The following is a 5705-nucleotide window of genomic DNA, read 5'->3' on the forward strand; positions in this document are numbered from 1 at the left end:
TTAGTGACAAAAGCCCTAGGTGCCTAATGCTGCTAAATTGGTAGTCAGACTTTGCTTAACTAATGTCTTTATTATTTAAATCAGAGCCAGACTTGACTGTTGATATTTTTTAATGGAAAAAAAAGAAAAAGCAATGATTGAAATTGAATTTCCTCGTTCCTATTATGCCTAAAATCCTCACCATTTTTTTGAGTTAAGGTGGTCAGTGTCTGGGGGTACCCATATAAAACCCAAATTCGTGTAAGTGGTAAACAATCACTCAGTTAATCAGGATCCCTCCTCATTAGCTTGAGGGCAGTGGTGGTGGGAGTTGGAGTTCAAGATAAACACGAATCCTGGGGCTCAGCGAGGGAGAGGAAGCGCAGTCACCTACAAGTGCTGCTCAAGTGAGAAACCTTACAGATCCTGGTGGAAAACATGAGGAGAAGGGCCGGCGTCAAAGGAGTCCAGTTTAAGGAAACTGGACTGAAAATTAATTACTGTTACATAAGCTGACCACTAGCCAAAGTGAGTCAAATTCATTCAAATTCAAATCTCCGTCCTCAGTCAAGTGGCCACGTCCTCATGGAACTTACTTGTTCCTTCTTGACCTGCTCAAGTCTGATCTCATAAACTCCACTGATGACAGAGTGCTGCTGTGCACATCAGGTTTTATAGCTCAGTGGGTCAGACGACATCCGGCTCACGATGGACAGCTCATGTCACATGATAACGTGGTGGCTCATGATCAAGTATTCAGTCTCTGCTAGGGCCTGGTAGCTGGCCAAAAGCTATTTCTCAAAAGGAGACTATTTACTTAGGATAGCATGGGTTTTGTTTCAAAATTCTAAGGATTTGCACTGTCATTCACCTGTGAAGCCCTGCAAAGCTCCGTACAGCAACCTTATCCACCACTGATGATGAAAGCACCCTCAGATCTGCTGGTTCGTATGGCCCAAATGCAGAGCAGCTTGCATGGCAGCCTGGACCTGTTGCAGAAACATCTCGTACTCAAAACTGGCAGGTTTAAAGGTTACTTGGTAAGCGGGTGAGCATGCCCTAATAAGTTATAGGTTGCCTCCAAGATCCAAAGAGGCCCACTAGGCATTTTTATTATTTCTCTGGTAGTAGGGACCAGTTGCAGAATTTTGTCCTTCACTTCGGAAGGGATATCTCAAGATTCCCCAGACCACTGGACTCCTAAAATTTTGTAGGGTTTATTTCTCACCAGCTTCTTACACTTGCCAATGTTTCTTTTCTCTCTCTCTCTTTTTTTTTATTGGTACTTGAGCTAACAATTGTTGCCAATCTTTTTTTATTTCTGCTTTTTCTCCCCAAAGCTCCCCAGTACATAGTTGTGTATTTTCAGTTGTGGGTCCTTCTAGTTGTGGCATGTGGGATGCCGCCTCAGCATGGCTTGACGAGCAGTGCTATGTCCATGCCCAGGATCCAAATTGTCGAAACCCTGGGCCGCTGAAGCGGAGCATGTGAGCCCAACCCCTCGGCCCTGGGGCCAGCCCCTACAGACGATAATTTGAGTAACTGTTTTGCCAGTGCATGCCACAGACTACCAGTGTTCCTGTTACCTCTGGAAATAGAGTCATGTGTATCTTTAAATCTAATCAGATCAGACAACCAATTCCAGAAAACCTAAAACCAATTCAGAGAATTCATCTTTAAGAGTCTGTTCCTCTGTAACCACTCCCCTTTCAGTATCAAATTCTATTATCAATCAGGGATCAATCGGAGAAGCAGAACCGCTTGGAGGTATGGGTATAGGTAGGTATAAATGAATCTATTTGTTACAGAGATGTGGCCTTATGCAACTGTGGGAGCCAGTTAATCAGCCTCTCTAAAGCTGTTGTCTTAGCATCTACAACTGGAGCCTGAAGTCCACGGGGCAGGCAGTGGTGCAGGGATATAAAGTGGGAAGGACAAGTGGGAGCCCACAGGCCTGAGCTGAGCCCATGAGGATAGACTGAAATCTGTGACAGCTCTCATGGCTTCTAATGATCCTGGTGTCCTGCAGGAGAAGCTTGGTGCCAATGGTCACAGAGCTGGTGTGCATACCTGACCCAGGGCTTGGCTCAGGGAAGGTGGAGCAGTGCAGCCTGCTGCTTTCCCACACCCGTGACGTGAGCCCACAGGTAGGTGACAATGTGTACAAGCCACATAATGCCTACTGCTTCATGTCTACTCTCCAAATCTCCCGTAATTATGTCTCTTACGGCCACCTTTAACTGGAAACATATGAGGAAGTGAATTCTGGGCAATGTAGTTCAGCTTATGAAAGTTAGACATATTGCTGATAAATATTAGCCAACGCTGCTGATATTTACATACCAGGATTAGATATCACAAAGGAGTTTTGGGAACTCCTAATGTATCTAGGTATAGTTATATACCTAATATACCTAGGTATAGTTTTTTGGTTACCCGTACTTGGTGTTTTCTGAGCTTCCTGGATCTGTGGTTTGGTATTTAACATTAATCTGGGGAAAATAATCATTGTTGCTTTAAATATTTCTTTTCTTCCTTTCTCTCTTCTTCACCTTCTGGTATTCCTATTATGTGTATATTACACCTTTTGTAGTTGTCTCAGAGTTCTTGGATTTTCTGTTCTGGTTGTTTTGTTTTTTCTCTTTGCTTTTCAGTTTGGGAAGTTTCTATTGCCAGATCTTCAAGCTCAGAGAGTCTTCCCTCATCTGTTTCCAGTCTACTAAGAAGCCCATCCAAGGCATTCTTCATTTCTGTTATATTGTTTTTGATCTCTAGCATTTATTTTTGATTTTTCCTTAGGATTTCCATCTCTGTTTACATTGCCCCTCTGTTCTTGGATGCTGTCTGCTTTTTCCTTTAGAGTCCTTATCACAATAATCATAGTTGTTTTAAACTCCTGGTCTGATAATTTCAACACCCCTGCTATGCCTGGTTCTAAAGCTTGCTCTGTCTCTTCAAATTGTGGTTTTTGCCTCTGGTATGCCATCTAGTTTTTTCTTTATAGCAGGATATGATGTACTGGGCAAAAGGAACTGGAATAAATAGATCTTTAGTGATGTGGTAGTAAGGTGTGGGGTAGAGAATACATTGTATAGTCCTTAGTGAGAACTGTCACCTTCACAAGTGCTTCTGATCCAACCCGTCTCCTCCACCACCTTAGGTAAGACAGGATGGCTAGAGTGAGCTGGAGTTGAATATTTCCCTTTTCCTAGGTAGTGTTGGCTCTGATAAAACTGCAGCAGATTAGGCTCTGAGAAAACAGTTTCTCCTGAGGACAGATCTTGTTAAGAAGAACAGAATGCTCCAGTGAATTTCAAAATGGTTACTTTTCTTCTCCCTGTGCCAGAAGCATGAGGATATTTTTCTCTGACATTCACTTTGAGAAACTAGTAGAGCGCTAGAGACGAAACTCACCAGTGTGTTGTGGCCCCCTGACGACTGAGTCACCCTGAAGTTTTTAACTCAGACTTGTCCACATTAGCCTCCAGCAATCTTTCAGTTACCGTTCCAGCTTTCCTACCCCAGCACCGTTCCCACAGAGCTTTCTGCACATGAGTTTCCGCTCTGGTAAGTTGTGATTCTCTGTATCTGCCTTTCTGTCTCTCTAATTTGGGGGGCGGCGGTTTGCCCTGTGACCCCACTTCTCTGATGTATCTAAGCAGGGTTGTTAATTTCTCAGTTTAACTTTGTATTAGTTGTTAGGACACAGTGACAACTTCCAAGCTCCGTCCGTCTCAGGCTGGAGACCCGAAGGCCTCTCTGCTTTTTCCTCTTTAATATTTTCTTCATTTTAGTGTCGATGATGAAACTGAAGAAGCAGAAACTGCTGAAAGTTTTAAATGTTCCTTTAACTGAGTCCTTTGTTGCCTCATTCCAACCTTATTCTTCCAGATTCCTTTAAAGGGCTTAAACCAAAGCTACTGCTGATGAAAGGTATTGTCAGCTGTGAATTCCCTGGTAAGATGAGCTCTCCAAAACTGGAGACAACTTAGATGTCCATCAAGAGGGGCACGGACTAAACAAATTGTCAGACATGCATAAAGGAATACTATATACTGGCGTGGAACAGTGTCCATAATATATTGCTTAGTTAAGAAAAATAAGTTATCCCAAGATGTCTATGATATAATCAACTTTTGTATAAATAAATAAACAACTACACACATTCACTCATACACAGAAACATATAAGTAGTTTTTATATTCATTTTAAAGGTCTTAAAGGAAAGACATCACAATATTGGCAGTAGTTTCTTCCGTGGAGAAGAACTACGTGGGGAGGGCAGGGGCGGGGGAGGTAGGGACTTTGCTAATAGCTATATATGCTTCTGATAGTTTATTCATATTATCATTCAATTTTGTTTCACTTCAATAGAACAAAGATAATCTTTTGGATTAACTAAAATTCTTGGACCTTATAAATCTGATGTAAAATAAATAACTGAGACACTCAGTGACAAATGCAAAATCCAGGGAAAAAATCTTTTAATTATCGTGGCCTAAGAGTAGACTCATGTGGTCATATTTCACAGAGGACATTTGTGTATCTGCGAGCAAGCCATTTCATATTTACTTTCACAAGTGGACAAATTTTCCCCAGTCCTAAAACCAGATGTTCGTGCAACGCCTAATCTGCTCTCTCTTGCCTGGTTCCGGGGCTGGCATGATGTTAACTCCTTTCCAAGCAGCTACACAAATAAATTCTAAAACCAAAATACTTTATATTTTAAAAGTCATGAAACCATCCAAGCTTTCTTGTCTTCAAACACTGATATGAAGAGGTGAAGAAGTATATTCAGAGATGATCTTCAGGTGTCCCTGAGGCGAAACTGAAACCTGCATCTCTGGTCCTATATCGAGCCATCAGTTTGCATCTTATTTCACTCCTTCTGGGGACAACTTTACTCTTCAGGAACTCTCAACACAGCCAGGAATGACCCGCTGGAACAAGCTGGCCAAAGACATCCAGGCAGATGTGCAAAACTCTTGAGGTAATGTGTACTGGGTTGAATAGTGTCCCCCAAAACTCACGTCCTTCCCAGAACCTTAGTTAGAAGTAGGGTCATTGCAGATGTCATTAGTTAAGTGAAGATGAAGTCATAGTGGAGTAGGTGGGCTTCAATCCAATATGACTGGTGTCTTTACAAAAAGAGGAGGAAAGACACAGACATACAGGCAGAAGGCCATGTGAAGACGGAGACAGAGATGGCACTGTGAGTCTCCAAACCAAGGAACACCGAGGTTTACGGGCCACCACCACAGGCTGGCAGAGGCAAGGAAAGATCCCCCCACAGCCTTCAGAGAGGGCGTGCCCTGTTGACTCCTTGATTTCGGGCTTCTGCCTCCAGGACTGGGAGAGAATAAAGATCTGTTGTTTTAAGCCGGCCAATTTGTGATCATTTGTTTTGGCTGCTCTAGGAAACAAATATATAATGTCCGTCTTTTAATTTTAGAAGTATTAATAAAACTATATAAGATACCTTATAGTTCTAGCAGAACTTCATATAGAAATGTTATGATAGCATTTTATAAGAAAATTATTTTTCAAAATACTTGAAAATAATTTATGTATGTGTTTATTTTTTTAACTTATGAAAAATTTAAGTACAGAGAAAAGTAGAGAGAATTATAGAAACATATACCCAACTACTAAAGAATTATTTTCCCCATATTTACTTTATCTGTTGTTTGTAAAGCACTGTGAAATAAATTATATACAGTATATAT

This window comes from Equus przewalskii, chromosome 7 (assembly GCF_037783145.1).
Source record: "Equus przewalskii isolate Varuska chromosome 7, EquPr2, whole genome shotgun sequence".
Lineage (NCBI taxonomy): Eukaryota > Metazoa > Chordata > Mammalia > Perissodactyla > Equidae > Equus > Equus przewalskii.